A 20,912-nucleotide genomic window follows, 5' to 3' on the forward strand; every position below is an offset into this window, starting at 1 on the left:
GAAGAGCAACTCCAAGACGCATAATTGCCAGATTCACCAAAGTTGAAATGAAGGAAAAAATCTTAAGGGCAGCCAGAGAGAAAGGTTGGGTTACCCACAAAGGGAAGCCCATCACACTAACAGCAGATCTCTCAGCAGAAACTCTACAAGCCAGAAGAGAGTGGGGGCCAATATTCAACATTCTTAAAGAAAAGAATTTTCAACCCAGAATTTCATATCCAGCCAAACTAAGTTTCATCAGTGAAGGAGAAATAAAATCCTTTACAGATAAGCAAATGCTTAGAGATTTTGTCACCACTAGGCCTGCCTTACAAGAGACCCTGAAGGAAGCACTCAACATGGAAAGGAACAACCGGTACCAGCCACTGCAAAAACATGCCAAAATGTAAAGACCATTTAGGCTAGGAAGAAACTGCATCAACTAACGAGCAAAATAACCAGTTAATATCATAATGGCAGGATCAAGTTCACACATAACAATCTTAACCTTAAATGTAAATGGACTAAATGCTCCAATTAAAAGACACAGACTGGCAAATTGGATAAAGAGTCAAGACCCATCAGTCTGCTGTATTCAGGAGACCCATCTCACACGCAGAGACATACATAGGCTCAAAATAAAGGGATGGAGGAAGATTTACCAAGCAAATGGAGAACAAAAAAAAGCAGGGGTTGCAAGACTAGTCTCTGATAAAACAGACTTTAAACCATCAAAGATCAAAAGAGACAAAGAAGGCCATTACATAATGGTAAAAGGATCAATTCAACAGGAAGAGCTAACTATCCTCAATATATATGCACCCAATACAGGAGCACCCAGATTCATAAAGCAAGTCCTTAGAGACTTACAAAGAGACTTAGACTCCCATACAATAATAATGGGAGACTTCAACACTCCACTGTCAACATTAGACAGATCAACGAGACAGAAAGTTAACAAGGATATCCAGGAATTGAACTCATCTCTGCAGCAAGCAGACCTAATAGACATCTATAGAACTCTCCACCCCAAATCAACAGAATATACATTCTTCTCAGCACCACATAGCACTTATTCAAAAATTGACCACATAATTGGAAGTAAAGCACTCCTCAGAAAATGTACAAGAACAGAAATTATAACAAACTGTCTCTCAGACCACAGTGCAATCAAACTAGAACTCAGGACTAAGAAACTCAATCAAAACCGCTCAACTACATGGAAACTGAACAACCTGCTCCTGAATGACTACTGGGTACATAACGAAATGAAGGCAGAAATAAAGATGTTCTTTGAAACCAATGAGAACAAAGATACAACATACCAGAATCTCTGGGACACATTTAAAGCAGTGTGTAGAGGGAAATTTATAGCACTAAATGCCCACAAGAGAAAGCAGGAAAGATCTAAAACTGACACTCTAACATCACAATTAAAAGAACTAGAGAAGCAAGAGCAAACACATTCGAAAGCTAGCAGAAGGCAAGAAATAACTAAGATCAGAGCAGAACTGAAGGAGATAGAGACACAAAAAACCCTCCAAAAAATCAATGAATCCAGGAGTTGGTTTTTTGAAAAGATCAACAAAATTGACAGACTGCTAGCAATACTAATAAAGAAGAAAAGAGAGAAGAATCAAATAGACGCAATAAAAAATGATAAAGGGGATATCACCACCGACCCCACAGAAATACAAACTACCATCAGAGAATACTATAAACACCTCTACGCAAATAAACTAGAAAATCTAGAAGAAATGGATAATTTCCTGGACACTTACACTCTTCCAAGACTAAACCAGGAAGAAGTTGAATCCCTGAATAGACCAATAGCAGGCTCTGAAATCGAGGCAATAATTAATAGCCTACCAACCAAAAAAAGTCCAGGGCCAGATGGATTCACAGCTGAATTCTACCAGAGGTACAAGGAGGAGCTGGTACCATTCTTTCTGAAACTATTCCAATCAATAGAAAAAGAGGGAATCCTCCCTAACTCATTTTATGAGGCCAACATCATCCTGATACCAAAGCCTGGCAGAGACACAACAAAAAAAGAGAATTTTAGACCAATATCCCTGATGAACATCAATGCAAAAATCCTCAATAAAATACTGGCAAACCGGATTCAGCAGCACATCAAAAAGCTTATCCACCATGATCAAGTGGGCTTCATCCCTGGCATGCAAGGCTGGTTCAACATTCGCAAATCAATAAACATAATCCAGCATATAAACAGAACCAAAGACAAGAACCACATGATTATCTCAATAGATGCAGAAAAGGCTTTTGACAAAATTCAACACCCCTTCATGCTACAAATGCTCAATAAATTTGGTATTGATGGAACGTACCTCAAAATAATAAGAGCTATTTATGACAAACCCACAGCCAATATCATACTGAATGGGCAAAAACTGGAAAAATTCCCTTTGAAAACTGGCACAAGACAGGGATGCCCTCTCTCACCACTCCTATTCAACATAGTGTTGGAAGTTCTGGCTAGGGCAATCAGGCAAGAAAAAGAAATCAAGGGTATTCAGTTAGGAAACGAAGAAGTCAAATTGTCCCTGTTTGCAGATGACATGATTGTATATTTAGAAAATCCCATTGTCTCAGCCCAAAATCTGCTTAAGCTGATAAGCAACTTCAGCAAAGTCTCAGGATACAAAATTAATGTGCAAAAATCACAAGCATTCTTATACACCAGTAACAGACAAACAGAGAGCCAAATCAGGAATGAACTTCCATTCACAATTGCTTCAAAGAGAATAAAATACCTAGGAATCCAACTTACAAGGGATGTAAAGGACCTCTTCAAGGAGAACTACAAACCACTGCTCAGTGAAATAAAAGAGGACACAAACAAATGGAAGAACATACCATGCTCATGGATAGGAAGAATCAATATCGTGAAAATGGCCATACTACCCAAGGTAATTTATAGATTGAATGCCATCCCCATCAAGCTACCAATGAGTTTCTTCACAGAATTGGAAAAAACTGCTTTAAAGTTCATATGGAACCAAAAAAGAGCCCGCATCTCCAAGACAATCCTAAGTCAAAAGAACAAAGCTGGAGGCATCACGCTACCTGACTTCAAACTCTACTACAAGGCTACAGTAACCAAAACAGCATAGTACTGGTACCAAAACAGAGATATAGACCAATGGAACAGAACGGAGTCCTCAGAAATAATACGACACATCTGCAGCCATCTGATCTTTGACAAACCTAAGAGAAACAAGAAATGGGGAAAGGATTCCCTATTTAATAAATGGTGCTGGGAAAATTGGCTAGCCATAAGTAGAAAGCTGAAACTGGATCCTTTCCTTACTCCTTATACGAAAATTAATTCAAGATGGATTAGAGACTTAAATGTTAGACCTAATACCATAAAAATCCTAGAGGAAAACCTAGGTAGTACCATTCAGGACATAGGCATGGGCAAAGACTTCATGTCTAAAACACCAAAAGCAACGGCAGCAAAAGCCAAAATTGACAAATAGGATCTAATTAAACTAAAGAGCTTCTGCACAGCAAAAGAAACTACCATCAGAGTGAACAGGCAACCTACAGAATGGGAGAAAATTTTTGCAATCTACTCATCTGACAAAGGGCTAATATCCAGAACCTACAAAGAACTCAAACAAATTTACAAGAAAAAAACAAACAACCCCATCAAAAAGTGGGCAAAGGATATGAACAGACATTTCTCAAAAGAAGACATTCATACAGCCAACAGACACATGAAAAAATGCTCATCATCACTGGCCATCAGAGAAATGCAAATCAAAACCACAATGAGATACCATCTCACACCAGTTAGAATGGTGATCATTAAAAAGTCAGGAAACAACAGGTGCTGGAGAGGATGTGGAGAAATAGGAACACTTTTACACTGTTGGTGGGATTGTAAACTAGTTCAACCATTATGGAAAACAGTATGGCGATTCCTCAAGGATCTAGAACTAGATGTACCATATGACCCAGCCATCCCATTACTGGGTATATACCCAAAGGATTATAAATCATGCTGCTATAAAGCCACATGCACACGTATGTTCATTGCGGCACTATTCACAATAGCAAAGACTTGGAATCAACCCAAATGTCCATCAGTGACAGACTGGATTAAGAAAATGTGGCACATATACACCATGGAATACTATGCAGCCATAAAAAAGGATGAGTTTGTGTCCTTTGTAGGGACATGGATGCAGCTGGAAACCATCATTCTTAGCAAACTATCACAAGAACAGAAAACCAAACACCGCATGTTCTCACTCATAGGTGGGAACTGAACAATGAGATCACTTGGACTCGGGAAGGGGAATATCACACACCGGGGCCTATCACGGGGAGGGAGAGGGGGGAGGGATGGCATTGGGAGTTATATCTGATGTAAATGATGAGTTGATGGGTGCTGACGAGTTGATGGGTGCAGCACAGCAACATGGCACAAGCATACATATGTAACAAACCTGCACGTTATGCACATGTACCCTAGAACTTAAAGTATAATAATAATAATAAAAAGAAGAAAAAACATAATTTATATATCTATTTATATGTCCATAATTTATCTATTTAAGACAAAATAATTATATATTAATAAATATTGTGGTAAAAATTAATACAGGACTAAAGAACAGAATACAGGTAGAAGGAACTTCTTTTTAGATAGGGTTGTCTGGGACAATCTCTCAAAGGAGGGATAGTTGTGCTAATAGGTAAAGAGTCTAAAAGGTAAGAAAGAATCAGCTCCACTGACAGTTGGGGAAGAACATTCCATGAAGGAAATAAAGCATGTGCCAAGGCCATGAGATGGGGAGTAGGAGAGAAACCCATAATTTCAAATCTTGATATGATAATTTTTTATAACCTTATTTCTCCTCCAAATCATCCAAAGACTCAAAGGTCCACTGGACTTAGACAAGTCCTCCCACTCAAAGTTTCCAAACAAAGGGACTTGCCTTAATTAGATGTCTCACAAAAGAATCTTCTACATACACAAAGAAACTTGATTGTATCTTTCTAAACTTGCCTGACCCTTAAAATTTTGTTATTGATAAAACATCATTCTTCCACTGACCCTCAAAAGTGTACTACTAATATTAGCCAGTATTCACAGCAATACTCAGTACGTTTCCTCACTTAACCGCAACTGCATGATGATTCCTTCTCCCAGCTCAGAACATGTAGCTTTGTGACTCTGTCTGTACTAATGGTTTCCCACAGAATTGGACATATATCATTTATGGTCAAAGTTTCAGGACCTCCTTTCTGAAGACTAGCCCACACATGACAACCTTTATTCCTATTCACTTGTACGTTGGCAAATTCAACTAATACGGAGTTCATGAAAGAAGTAGTGGAGTTGGGGAACAAAGAGGGCCAGATAGCATCCATAATCTGGTCTCTAACAACTTTCCACCAGAGTCCCCTTCATGAAAACCTCGGCTCAGGCCAGATAAAAATGCTCTCTGACTTAAATGTTAGACCTAAAACCATAAAAACCCTAAAAGAAAACCTAGGCAATACTATTCAGGACATAGGCATGGGCAAGGACTTCATGTCTAAAACACCTAAGGCAACGGCAACAAAAGCCAAAATTGACAAATGGGATCTCATTAAACTAAAGAGCTTCTGCACAGCAAAAGAAACTACCATCAGAGTGAAGAGGCAACCTACAGAATGAGAGGAAATTTTTACAATCTACTCATCTGACAAAGGGCTAATATCCAGAACCTACAAAGAACTCAAACAATTTTACAAGAAAAAAACAAACAACCCCATCAAAAAGTGGGCAAAGGATATGAACAGACACTTCTCAAAAGAAAACATTTATGCAGCCAACAGATACATGAAAAAATGCTCATCATCACTCACCATCAGAGAAATGAAAATCAAAACCACAATGAGATACCATCTCACACCAGTTAGAATGGCGATCATTACAAAGTCAGGAAACAGCAGATGCTGGAGAGGATGTGCAGAAATAGGCACACTTTTATATTGTTGGTGGAACTGTAAACTAGTTCAACCATTGTGGAAGGCAGTGTGACGATTCCTCAAGGATCAGAACTAAAAATACCATTTGACCCAGCCATCCCATTACTGGGTATATACCCAAAGGATTATAAATCATGCTGCTATAAAGACACATGCACACATATGTTTATTGTGGCACTATTCACAATAGCAAAGACTTGGAACCAATCCAAATGTCCATCAATGACAGACTGGATTAAGAAAATGTGGCACATATACACCATGGAATGCTATGCAGCCATAAAAAAGGATGAGTTCATGTCCTTGGTAGGGACATGGATGCAGTTGGAAACCATCATTCTCAGCAAAATATCGCAAGAAAAGAAAACCAAACATTGCATGTTCTCACTCACCAGTGGGAACTGAAAATGAGAACACTTGGACACAGGAAGGGGAACATCACACACCGGGGCCTGTAGTGGGGTGGGGGGAGGGGGGAGGGATAGCATTAGGAGATATACCTAATGCAAATGATGAGTTAATGGATGCAGCACACCAACATGGCACATGTATACATATGTAACAAACCTGCACGTTGTCCACGTGTACCGTAGAACATAAAGTATAATAAAAAAAAATTATGTGAAAAAAAAATTGCTCTCTGCACTAACACCCACATATGTCTCACCACGTTCTTGTTTGAGTGATTCAGTCAGCCCAGGATTACATGTTCATACAACATCAGAACACAAGAAGATGATATAAATGAGTCAGCTGAGAACAGCAGAGTGGTGAACACTGAGAAAAAAAGGAAAATCTTTTTAGACCTAAGGCACTCAAATTCATACCCTTTGGAAACACAGAGCTAGTTATACCTAACTCATAGGCAGGATGAATTCAGTCCATGAACCGTTCAGTTTGAGACAGCCCTAGTTCCATATATGTCTAGATTTTACCTTTCCTCTGTCTTGCAAGAACGATTCCTCCCAGAAAATTTGTGCTGATACCCTTAATTTGGATTAATATCTTGCCTGTGTCTCCACTTGATGGAAAGGGAAAACATGGAAGTGGAGCTTGAACGCTCAGGTTAAATCCACTTATTTACTTATGACTTAAGGGAATTAATATTTCTGAACTTCAGCTTCCTCATCTGTAAAATGAGGATGATGCCACTTATCTCATAGGGTCATTTTGAAGATCAAAACAGAAAGCATGTGCAAAAACCAACATACAAATATTAATTCAAACTGCAATTGTGGATTTTTTAAACCTTCATTCCAGAAATAGCTATTGCTCAAGGTTATATTAATATTCCTCCTTCCTCAACCCTATATATGCATGTGCCCAGCAAAGTTGCTGAAACATGTTAATATTTTGCCTTATGGGTTCATATAGTTAGTATTGTGCAACTTTAAGTAAGGTGCCATGTAACTCAGTAGATTCACTGAAAACTTCAAGTCTTGTTTCACAGCCAAACAAAACAACAACAACAACAACAATTAACCAGAGTATTTTTCCACTTAACCAGATATGATAGGGGTTCTAGTAACTGACGCCAAAGTAAACTGGGGACAAAAGAAAATTAATATAGGCATTATGTAACTCTTTATGATAATAAATTCAACTTGCATTTTTTTACTATAAAGCATTTGAAACATTCTTACAGATTTCTATCACTCCTGTTATTGATTCATTTATATTAAAACAGTTATCTTGTCAAAACTCCTGAAAGTACGGTGCAAAATAAATTTGGCACAAACATAATGAGTCAATCATACATAAGTCACCTGTTCATCTTGTTGTTTCTTACCAAAATAAACTTGCATGTGACTTCCAGTAATATCAAGGACAATCAAAAATACGCATTTGGGAACAGAATGAAGTCCACAGACACTTAGCATTGTCCTAATATGGATTTGAGGACTTCTTTGAACTGTATTTCTTCTTCAGGAGTATATAGTCTCAGATTGAACATACTCACATGTCAAAATGAGTACCCTCAAATTATGAGGGCACTATTACTTTGGAATTCACTTTTCTAAATCTTATAATGCTGTTCAAAAATAAAATTTATAAAGTTTTAGGATACTTTTCACTGATCTAAATTCTATACATTAATTATAGATTCTAAATATTCTAGAATCTATAGATTCTAAATTCTATATATTATTATAGCTAAGTGGAAAACCCAGAGAATTAAATAGGCATTATTTCTAGAACCACTTAACTTCTTCATAGTAAAAGAAGAGAAATTTAACTTTCTAACTTGAACTTTAAATCACATATTCTAGGAATTTTAGTATGATAGTGTTACTTCCTGTGACTTCACTAGCAACGATATTCACCTATGAATTCCCAAAAATTGTTTAGTAATAATTACTACTATGATACACAAGCCATATTATATAATTTTTACATATAGCACAAATCTTAATACTTAGAGTTGGCTCTTGAAACCTAATAATCTTCTGTCTGTATATATTTGTCTTACAATTTCTTTTTTATGACAAATCAATATGGATTTGAATTGTAAATTATTAGAGGACAAAATGTGTGGTTATTTGCATTGAATTTTTTCCATTATTTGAAAGAATGCACCTACTCCTCAGTCATATTTGTTTTAGATAAAATTTACCTTTGCTTGTTAGAAAGCATTATCTTGGAATAGTCCATTCTCTTAGAGAACATTCTCTGTGATCTTTACGTTCCTCTTTTCAAAGTTTCTATCAATGTATGATTTATTTGCCTGCAAAATTTTAGACATTTTTCCACTGACATAAAAGATTAATCCTATTAATAACTAACACAACGTTGGGATGGTGTTTTTCAGTTGAGAAATTAATTTATAGCCTACAGGAGTATATATTTCCCAGTAAAATCAGAGGCAAAACTACAGAAGATATTTCTCTGTCAACTATATATAAATAACAAACAGCTCAAAAGAAAAAAGTGCTTAGGGGTATCCACAGCACAATTTTTAAAAATCAAATTAAGGTATTTGGTGTGAAAATAGAAAAATAAAAGAGAGCAAACCATTCAGTACATTTTTACAACTAGTTTCATTCATCGATTGCAAAGTGCTTTGCTAACAGTAGTTAATTAAAGCTGTAGGGTCTAAGAGCTGCAGTACATTTTGTAATGGCCTCAATCAGTCTTCAGAATTCTAGATGACTAATAAAGACACAGACACCTGACAGATGAAGTCACAGAGGTCATCTCCATATGAAATTTTCAGCTTTTCAACTCTTATTCCATTACTGGACTTGGAAGAAAAGAGGAAGAGCGTCAAAAAATACATAATACAAAAACAAACCTTAAAAAAAATAAACCTTGGCCGGGAGCGGTGGCTCACGCCTGTAATCCCAGCACTTTCGGAGGCCGAGGCGGGCAGATCACGAGGTCAGAAGATGGAGACCATCCTGGCTAACACGGTGAAACCCCGTCTCTAGGGAAAATACAAAAAACTAGCCAGGCGAGGTGGCGGGCACCTGTAGTCCCAGCTACTTGGGAGGCTGAAGCAGGAGAATGGCATGAACCTGGGAGGTGGAGCTTGCAGTGAGCCAAGATGGCGCCACTGCACTCCAGTCTGGGGGACAGAGCGAGACTCCATCTCAAAAAAATAATAATAAAATAAAAAATAAATAAACTTCAAACAAGTCTCAAACAATGACAAAACATGTCAAAAACACACAGACAACCCTGGCTCTCATTTGGAGTATGTGTTTCGTAATCCTGATTTTTTAGAAAACACACTGTCCTCCCCAGCCTAGACTATTTTTACACGTGTGTGTGTACTCGAGATGTATATACATACATCCAAAGCAATAATTATACCTTTTGTTTACTTAAAAGGATTAGGAAGAATTTCCTGTGAACATAACTTTTAAATTAGACAGGAGAAAATCAGAAGATTCTCTCCTTCCTATATCAGGAAATGAAGTGAAAGTTTCTCTGTAATCTTTTCGAAGATCAGAACAATATTGATGTTAACTGTAATTGAACAGTGACAATTAAGACAATAACGAAATAATACCAAAAGTCTTTAATGACTGAAAATATCTTCTAAAAATGCTAAATTTAATGAATCTCTGGTGCAAAGCTAAGATTTCTTTGTAATATTTTTACACAATATATATTTTTGAAAGCTCCCAAATCTGTTCAGTTAGTAGCAGTATAAAAACCACAATGTAATGAATTTGTTTTCTCTGTTATTTAAAAATATTTTTAGGAACTTGACGTGTACAAAAAAGAATGTGTTGCCTTAACCCGACTTCACAGCTGCATTTCCTGATGGTTAGTAACCAATTTTCTATTGCACAGTCAATCTTTCCAACTCTTCCCTCACCTGACACCACCAATTACCATGTGTTCACCAGCTATAGGAGTAATAAAAATGAGAAATCAAACAAACAAAACACAAACACAAAGCTTTTATTATTATTATTATTATTATTATTATTATTGTTTCTGGCTCATCCTGTACTCTATGTAACTTTTGTAGTCACGGAAAGCATTTATACGGCCAAAAAAAACTCTTTTCAATAACTAAGAAAAAAGAGAGAAAGTGAAAGAAAATTGGTTTAGAAACAGATGAGAACTGGTCAAAATGGACTCTTCCTTTCTGGCATTTTTTTCTGAATGTTCATATGAGTAAAAACATTTAGCATGAAAGAAACACTTATGGTCTTTGGAATTGGGACTCTCTAGCTCTGGGCCATTAGTTACATGAGTCTAGCCAGGTCATGTAATATCCCTGAGCATTAGTTCCTCCAGCTATATATCCTGCACAACAGTACTGAGAGTTAACTAAGATGAAGGGCTTGAGACACCATAGGTACTCAATAAATGAACACTAAACCTATTGTTATTAGTTTAAAGCACATAGCACTCATATTTTTCCACAAATGCAAATAGCAGTTAAAGTGCTTTATAAAAATACTTTTCTCTTACTAAGAAGTAATACATAAAAAATATAGAAATATTTAGAAAACCCTGTAAAGCAAAAAAAAAAAGAGGAAATCCTTCCAAATCTTAAAACCAAGAGATACCAGATTTAACATTTAAATGTCTCTCTGCCTCCATCTCTCTCTCTCTGTTCCCCATTCTCTCTCTTCCCCACTCTCTCTCTCTCCTTTGCCCTCCAAACCCATCCTAAACATTGTGAAAAGAACCTCTGCAAGTGAGGATCTCTAGGTATGTTTTTCCTTCTATAGCCTCAGTTACACACAAAGCAACCAACTTCATATGAGGGGATCAGCGATTACACCTTTTGGGGGAAATCACTCCTGATCCTCCAGGTTCGGCAGTTAAGAAAATACAAGTGTAGAGAGGAGCAGCTACAGCGCAGGGCCCCACAGATCTCCCGTGAAGACTCATTCTCCCTCAAAACTGATCCTTCCCTGGCTTTAGCAAAACTTATTTTTATTTTCTTCCTTCTTTTTTGCCTCCCTTTTCTAGGAGTTCTTTACTAATTAAACTGAGAGAAAAGGAACACAGATATGATGAGACAACTTTAGTAGAAAGTTATGCTTCGGTCATGGATTGACAGTGAGAACTGACCCTGGCAGTAGATCAAAATGCACATTCCCACTAGTGGGTAAACTTGGATATTTACATACTGCCCTAAACCAAGGATCCAACATACCCAGAGTGTCTCATTTTTCTCTAATACAAAGTAACTGCAATACCATCTATGGCATGAACCATGAGACCTCGAACTGGAAGTCTTCTCTCCAGCATCATACTCCCATTCCCCACCAGCACTACAGCCTGACCATAAACCTCACTAATCTTGCCAGAGCCCTGAAATGCTGCTAGATGCTACCAGTTTCTTTTCTCCTTTCCATGACCTATCAAAATACTCACTCACACATTCAGTAGGGGCCTAGGATCTATTGCAACTGAATAAACTTTGCTTGGACTCCTAATCCACAGGCCCACTTTATTCTCTGTGGCTTCCATCCAATAATTCTACTGCCATTTCCTGCCCATGTCAACTGGAATCTCTGATATTAATCCTAATCCCAATTGGATTTAACCTTTATATGCCTCTTAAGTGGTATAATTGGGACTGATGCCTGCACCCTCCCCCTTCTTAGGAACCAGAGCTGGGGCAGAATCACTGTTGTACTCAACTTCCTTCCTTCTTGCAACAGCCCATTATAATATTCCATAAGGGGCCAGACATAAATGTATATGTTTTAAGCTGTTATACATCAAGCTCCTGCAGTCATGGGTGTGGGAAGTCAGAAGTAGAATAGAATATTTGATGTGTGAAAAGGAAAAAATGATAGAAAAACAATGGTAGACATAACTAGGAGTCCGTTTCTTCAAGAAAAACTCAATTTAGAAGCCATCTTCTTCCCAGAAAAGCCAGAAAAATCTATAATAATAGTCTACTTCATTGCCAACTTCCACTCCACTTCCAAAGCAGAGGGAAGACAGTTACAAGAATTTTGCCAAATTTGTTGAAGTATTCGTTCCCAAATGCCTCTCTGCCATCTATTTAGTACTAATCTCACTACATGTGAACCACCTGGAAAACTAATTAAAAATACACTCGATCCCCACTCAAAAGTTATAATTTTTTGAGGGGGGAGGAAGATAAAAGTCTCGCTCTGTTACCCAGGCTGGAGTGCAATGGTGTGATCTCAGCTCACTGCAACATCCGTCTCCTGTGTTCAAGCGATTCTTCTGCGTCAGCCTCCCGAGTAGCTGGGATTACAGGCACCCGCCACGATGCCCAGCTATTTTTTTTATTTTTAGTAGAGATGCGGTTTTGCCATGTTGGCCAGGCTGGTCTCGAACTCCTGACCTCAGGTGATTCACCCTGCTCGGCCTCCCAAAGTGCTGGAATTACAGGTGTCATCCACCACCCCTGGCCAAAAGTTGTAATTGAATAAGCCTAAAGCCTAGGAATTTGCATGTTGAAAGGGCCTCCAGATGACTCTGAAAATCAGCCAAATTTGAAAATCAGTACATCCTAGGAACATGGACTTCCTTTCATTTCATGAGGTTTCACTCCTAGTTCAGAGTAGTGGTGACTTAGAGTCAAAACTAGTTTCAAACCTAGGTATACGTTCAATGAAGATGCTTTGTACTTGAAATCTGAGCTTGAGGCAACTGCAGACAAAAGATTCCAAGTCTATGCAGTGATCATATCAGCCTCTGTGTAAGAGAAGAACTTTCAGATATTAATAATAAACAATAGTCGGGGTGCAGTGGCTCATGCCTGTAATCCTAGCACTTTGGGAGGGCAAGGCGGAGGAATCACAAGGTCAAAAGTTCGAGACCAGTCTGGCCAACATAGTGAAACCATGTATCTACAAAAAATACAAAAAATTAGCCGGGTGTGGTTGTATGCACCTGCAATCCTAGCTACTAGGGAGGCTGAAGAAGGAGAATCATGTGAACCTGGGAGGCAGAGGTTGCAGTGAGCCAAGACTGGCTACTGTGCTCCAGCCCAGGCAATAGTGCGAGATTCTATCTCAAAAAAAAAGAAAGAAAGAAAGAAAAAGAACAATAAACAATCAAACACAAAAAAAAATAAGTATAGACTAAAAGGTTATAATGTGAGATCTGACTTAGGAGGGAAAAGCAGGAAGTATGAGGTCAAGGAAGATTTTCGGAGGTGACAATAGAGACAAAATCTGGAGGATAAGTAGGTGTTGCCTAGGTGAAGGGGTGCTGGAAGTGCTCTAGGGAGATGGAAATGTGGCAGGAGCAAAGGCTTAGGGGCTAGAAGAGGAGTGACTCATTTAGGAAATGAAAGCAGGTGGTTTGCCTGGAGTGCCATGAAGGAGGAGGAGAATGGTGGGAGGCAGGGATGGAGAGGCTGTGAGGACAGATGGCAAGGGCCAGGAAGGCCAGGTTAAGGACTGGGTCTTCATTCTTGAATCATTTGGGTGACATGACGCTTGAGAGGCAAGAGTGGAAGCAGAGAGAAAGAATGAGAGTCTGCAGTGTTCTCTAGATAACAGAACGTGGTCGGGCAGCAGAGATGGAAAAAAGAGGAAATAAAAAGAGAGATTTGAGAGATGAGGCCGGGCGCGGTGGCTCAAGCCTGGAATCCCAGCACTTTGGGAGGCCGAGACGGGCGGATCACGAGGTCAGGAGATCGAGACCATCCTGGCTAACACGGTGAAACCCCGTCTCTACTAAAAAAATACAAAAAACCAGCTGGGCGAGGTGGCGAGCGCCTGTAGTCCCAGCTACTCGGGAGGCTGAGGCAGGAGAATGGCGTGAACCCGGGAGGCGGAGCTTGCAGTGAGCAGAGATCCGGCCACCGCACTCCAGCCTGGGTTACAGAGGGAGACTCCGTCTCAAAAAAAAAAAGAAAAGAAAAAGAGAGATGAGGACAGATGTGTTTGCCTTAGTTAAATATCGCATTAATTTCTATTATATTTCTTTTTGCTCTTACCTACTATTTATGGCAAGTGGTGCTGGTTTTCCTTTAAGTAGTAAAATTATTTTAAGAAGTAAAATAACATTTCTTTTTTTAGAAAAAAAAAATAAGTGTTTTTTGAGGGGGACAGGGTGTTGTTTAGTAAGTTCATATACTTTTAGTGAATATCTCAGTGCCAGCCATTTTAAAAATGGGTTGTTATTTGGGGTTTTGGTATTGAGGGATTTTTCTGTTAGCATTTTTCCTTCTGATTTTTAAAATTAGATCATGTCATATACTATGAGACAAAATTGCACTTTACAAATAAAATGGCTAAAAGCCACATTCTAATAATACCATATAGATCAAGACTACATTTTTTTCCAAAATTAGATAGTAGAGATAGCGGTACAAACTTGTGAATTTACAAAAAACCACTGAGTTGTACATTTCAAAGGACTAATTTTTATAATATATAAATTGTATCATTTTATTTCAATTTTTAAAATTATATTATTGTTTCCAAACTTACACTTCCAATTTCAACTTTCCTTCTATGTTGGATATAATCATTATTAATATTTACAGCTATATAGTACTGTCAAAGAGAAAAATAACTATGTATACCTATATCTTTACCCAAACCTCCTTCTCTAGCATGCAGACTTACACCAGAACCTTTAATCACAGCAAGTGATGGTGCTGGAGACACTGAAGGATTATATTGATTGGTTGGTTGGCTGGTTGAACTACCTTTTTTTTTTTTTTTTTTTTTTTGAGCGGGGATGGAGTCTCGCTCTGTCACCCAGGTTGGAGTGCAGGGGCACCATCTCGGCTCACTGCAACTTCTGCCTCCTGGGTTCAAGTGATTCTCCTATCTCAGCCTCCTGAGTAGCTAAGACTACAGGCATGTGCCACCACACCTAGCTAATTTTTGTATTTTTAGTAGAAACAGGGTTTTGTCACGTTGGTCAGACTGGTCTCAAACTCCTGACCTCAGGTCATCCGCCCACCTCGGCCTCTCAAAGTGCTGGGATTACAGACAATAGCCACTGCGCCAGGCATGGTTGAACTTCTTAATTATCTGAATCAAGAACATGCAGCTACACCTGATGTTCTAAAGAGTTTTCTTTCCTCGAACTCCTTGGCAGCCTACCTGTATTACATTCCTCTCTGGATTGACACTTAAATATTGTGATCCCCCCACATTCTTTCCTGTAATTTCTTCTCGCTCTAAGCCAGTGCTTCTCAAACTTTGCCCCAGGCTACCCTAAAGCAATTAAATCAGAATCTCTGGGGACGGGGCTCAGGTATCAGGATATTTCATAAGATCCCCATGTGATTCCAGTGTGCCGTCAGGAAAAAAAAAAAAAGAAAAAGAAAAAGAAAAAAACATGACTGCTCTTTGATCCCTGCCTGAGATCTCACTCAATCACTTCAATTGTTATCTTTATGCCAGTGACTCCCAAGTCTATATCTCCAGTTACCACTGCCTTTATCATTCAAAAATCCAAATACCAAAACAATACAGTAAACCACAAAATGTTACTTTTTAAATTAAAACAACACGAAAATTTTGTTGAAATTTAAATCACTTCTTCCTAGAGTGTTTGATTTTTCTTTTTCTTTTTTTTTTTTTTTTTTTTTTTTTGAGACGGAGTCTCGCTCTGTCACCCGGGCTGGAGTGCAGCCGCACAATCTCTGCTCACTGCAAGTTCCGCCTACTGGGTTCACTCCATTCTCCTGCCTCAGCCTCCCGAGTAGCTGGGACTACAGGTGCCCGCCACCACGCCCAGCTAATTTTTTGTATTTTTAGTAGAGACGGGGTTTCACAGTGTTAGCCAGGATGGTCTCAATCTCCTGATCTCATGATCTACCCACCTTGGCCTCCCAAAGCGCTGAGATTACCGGGGTGAGCCACCGCACCCGGCCGAATTTTCTCTCTTTTTGAGGACTGAGCTGCCTGTGCTTTGTTGGTATCCTAAAGGGCAGACTGTTGACTGGGAAACTGAACTCATACAAGAACACCTTTCCTAAACTGCAGACATTTAAGAGGATCTCCATTTGAAGCGCCCATAGCACTAGAAAAATCAAAGTCTACAAGTCAAGTCATCATTCCCTCATTTCTCCAGACACAACCTACTCCTCCTCTAGTCTTTCCTAATAACATCTCCCCCAGCGGCTGAGGTAAAACACCTGAGAATCATCGTCTACTCCTTCAACATTCACACTAATAATTATTGACCAAGCAATATCAATTCTAACTCCTTAACAGATCTTGAACCTGTTTGCTGTCTCTTCATCCCCATAACCACCATTTCCTTGCACCTGGAGTACTGTAACAGCCCCTTAACTGGTCTCCTGGCCCACAATCTTTGCTTGTTCCACACTATTGTCAAATTTTTATTAATATTTCTAAACACAAATGTCTTTGAGTACCTAAAACATTTCAGAGGCTCTCTCCTGCCCTTAGGATAGTGTTTGCATTTCATAACATGGTTTACAAAGCCCTTAGAAACCTCTCCGGTTACATTCACTGCTCCCTCTCATGCTAGTCCAATCCCTTCATCTCTGCCTCACCTGCTTTCAATGGAGATTTTACTTCTAAGAAATCTCAAGTCTCCCAAAACGGGGTTAGGAGTGCCTTCCATGCATGGCCATATCACAGTGCACTTACTCTGTTACTGCATCCATCACCACCTTCACTTTCTCCCTAGGTGCACATGAGCTGCTTAGGGCAGAGGCAATTTCTTGTTCTTCACTGTGGACCCACCGCTTGGCACACTGTTGGTGCTCAGCATTTGTTGAAATCATGAATCAATAAATCAATGAATGAATTGTATTCCTTCTCACAAATCTCAACGAAATTTGCATTAACCCTCTTCAAACAAAGGCAGAATAGAAGAAAAATGGTACTTTCAAAAAAAACTTAGGCCTGGTGCAGTGGCTCATGCCTGTTATCCCAACACTCTAGGAGGCCAAGGAGGGCGGTTCACATGAAATCAGGAGTTCTAGACCAGCCTGGGCAACGTGGCGAAACCCTGTCTCTACTGAAAATACAAAAATTAGCCAGGTATGGTGGTGGGTGCCTGTAATCCCAGCTACTTGGCAGACTGAGGCAGGAGAATCACTTGAACCTGGCAGGCAGAGGTTGCAGTGAGCTGAGATCGTGCCACCGCACTCCAGCCTGGACGACAGAGACTGTCTCAAAAAAAAAAAAAAAATCTTGCACACACATGCACAGCAGACTCATGGGCTATACAGTGGGTCATAAAAGGCTGCAGGTCATCTCTCTAACATTTGTAAGTAGTTACCAATAAAACTGCCCATAATGAAATTGTATTATGCAGAGACAACAGTCATCTCATCATTTTAAATTTTTAAATATTAAAGTATAAAATATGTCATTTTAATGTAAATAATAGCTACCATTTCCATTCTCCAACACTGTACTAAGCAGTTGACACATGTTGTCTCATTTAATCTCCACAATCTAGCTCTAAAGTAAATCATATTACAACTTTTCAGGGGAAGAAATGAAGGTTCAGACTACAACAACACAGTTAGGACATGAGAAAGGCAGTTTGACAATCATTCTCTTTATACCCTTCCTTTGGGTGGGTGTACCTCTACTCTTACATCCTGGGGGAAAACAAGAGTTATCATGAGACTTGTACTGATATTGCCCTGTCAGGTCCAACCTTACTCTACTAAATGACAGAACAGGCTGGGCGCGGTGGCTTACGCCTGTAATCCCAGCACTTTGGGAGGCCGAGGTGGACAGATCACCTGAGGTCAGGAGTTTGAGACCAGCCTGACCAACATGATGAAACCCCATCTGTACTAAAAATATAAAAATTAGCCAGGCATGGCAGCACCTGTCTGTAAACCCAGCTACTCGGGGGCTTAGACAGGAGAATGGCTTGAACCCAGGAGGCAGAGGTTGTAGTGAGGTGAGATAGCACCATTGCACTCCAGCCTGGGCAACAAGAATAAAACTCTGTCTCAAAAACATACACACATACATACATACATACATACATAAATGACAGAACATGAAATTAAGGCTGCTGGAATAAGAAATGCCTCTGAGTTGATAAAACAGTGCATATCCAGGGAACAGCCCCATGCCAAAAGTGATGACTAAAAGCTTGCCAAATTCTTTATTTGTATGCAATCTAAGTGAGTTTATAAACATAGTGTAAAATGTATCTTTGGCTAACAATCATATTTCCCACAGTTACCTATACCTGAGAGATATAACACATGCCTGGAAGTATACATAACTTGGGGGATGTTGTATAAACAGTCTAGCCTGTTAAATAGTTAAAATACCCTAACATGGAGTTCACCCTCCTGGAAAATGCAATTGGCTACTAGCTTCTTTGGCTTTAAGTTATTTCTTTGTTGAAAACCCTGTCATTTTCTATGAATAGCCTTGTTGGGTTTTGGTTTTTTGGGTTTTTTTTGTTTTTTTGTTTGTTTGTTTTTGGTGTGTTTTTCTTATTTGTTTGTTTGGAGATGGAATTTTACTATTGTTGCCCAGGTTGGAGTGCAGTGGCACAATCTTGGCTCACTGCAACCTCCGCCTCTCAGGTTCAAGCAATTCTCCTGCCTCAACCTCCCAAGTAGCTGGGATTACAGGCGTGTGCCACCACACCCGACTAATTTTTTGTATTTTTAGTAGAGACGGCGTTTCACCATGTTGGCCAGGCTAGTCTTGAACTCCTGACCTCAGGTGATCCACCCACCTCGGCCTCCCAAAGTGTTGGCATTACAGGTGTGAGCCACTGCACCCGGCCCTCTGAATAACTTTTCAAAGTAATTTAGTTACAAAGAGCCTCATAGAAATAGCCTACAGAGGGTTGTGTTTGTCTCTATACTCCTCTCACATCTTAATTACCCAAAATAATGTGCTCTCCAGCTATTATTATTTAATAACCTGGCCATAATGATTCCCAGCTACTAAACACTTCATGCTTTCCAGGGATAACCTCTCCCTATTTTTGAACTCTCTCAGATTAAACAATTTATTTTTAACCCATCATCTTTAAGCTCTCATGTATTGTGTAGGACAGACAGCAAATCATTCATTCATTTCATTCACAGAACAGATCTTTTAGTTTTATTATGTGCCAGAAGTTTTCTATAACTGGCCTTATTCAAAACTACTTATTGGGCATCTATGTGCTAAGGATTTAATGGGAAACAAGATAGCCAAGTCTCCTATTCTTATGTGCCAAGTCTTAAAGCAGGACCTATTTTTGGGTGTCTTTGACATTCTGCTGATCATAGATCAATGATTCTCAACAGTAGGGGTCAGCAAACAATGCCCTGTTGGCCAAATTCAGCCTGCTGCCCATTCTTGGATGACCCATAAGCTAAGAATGTTCTTTACATGTTTAAATGATTAAAAAAATCAAAAGAAGATTTAAAAAAAAGATTTTAAAAAGACAAAGAAGAAAAAGGAAAAATGAAAAAAGAAAAATTTTTAAAAATCAAAAGAAAAATATCTCATGATACACGAAAATTACATGCAATTGAAATGTCAGTGTCCATAAATAAAGTTTTATTGAAACACAGCCACATTCATCTGTTTACATCTATGACTACTTTTGCCCTACACATCAGCAGAAGTGAGTAGTTGTGACCGAGACCACATGTCGCATTCTCATGCTCATTGCTTTGCGCATCTTTTTGGTGCACCACAAATCACAGTGACACAATCATAACTCAACAAAATCGACAGTGTCACCCATGTTGTCGGGTCACATTTTTTTAATCTTCCCAATATATACCAATCATGTCAAAAGAAGAAAAGGGAAGACAAATGGACTCCATCATGCCAGATTTTGGCATATGTTGGAAAATGAATTTTTTTAGGTTAAATTAGATGACAAACCATTTTGGTTATTATGTAATGACATTATAGCTGTGCTAAAGGGAGACAGTAACTGCCAAATTGGGTACTGATAAAAATATTCCCAACTCATAGGAAAGCAATAGTCAGAAAAATTATAAAATTTAAAATAGAGTATCTTAAAACAGCAGAATTTAATCACAAAAATTAAAAAATAAAAATGAGACTGCAATGAAAGTGAGTTTCTGAGTGCCTCATTTCTGAGCCAAGCAAACAAAACCATTTACCAGTGATGAGTTATTTTAAATTGTGTCTGATGACAGCAGCTAAAGAAATGTGTCCAGAGAAAATAAATTTGTTTAGAAGTATTAATCTTTCGGTAAAAACAGTTGTTCAAAGAGTTGAAGACATTGGGAGCAATATCAATAGTCAATTTGAAACTAAGGCAAATGATTTTGTGTGGTTTTCCTCGGCTTTTGATAAGCTAACAGATGTGATGGGTACTGCTCAGTTGTTCTTTCAAGGAGTCGGTACCGACTTTGAAGAGGCTGAAGAATTAGTTTCTATGAATAGACTGCACAGAACAACTACAAACAAGTATTTTCAAAGAAACTAAGGAAACACTAATTCAAAACAACTTAAGTGGAATCTACTAAAATGTGTTACAATTTAGAGTGGCAAAAAGTTATGTGTGGAGCA

General features: G+C 38.8%; 1 protein-coding gene across 10 annotated transcripts in view; it reads right to left on the bottom strand.

Moving 5' to 3' along the window:
* SUGCT (succinyl-CoA:glutarate-CoA transferase) overlaps positions 1-20,912 on the bottom strand; it is a 752,487-nt gene that overhangs the window by 506,513 nt on the left and 225,062 nt on the right. The gene's annotated exons all lie outside the window — the stretch shown is intronic.

The sequence above is a fragment of the Macaca fascicularis genome, chromosome 3 (assembly GCF_037993035.2).
Source record: "Macaca fascicularis isolate 582-1 chromosome 3, T2T-MFA8v1.1".
Classification (NCBI taxonomy): domain Eukaryota; kingdom Metazoa; phylum Chordata; class Mammalia; order Primates; family Cercopithecidae; genus Macaca; species Macaca fascicularis.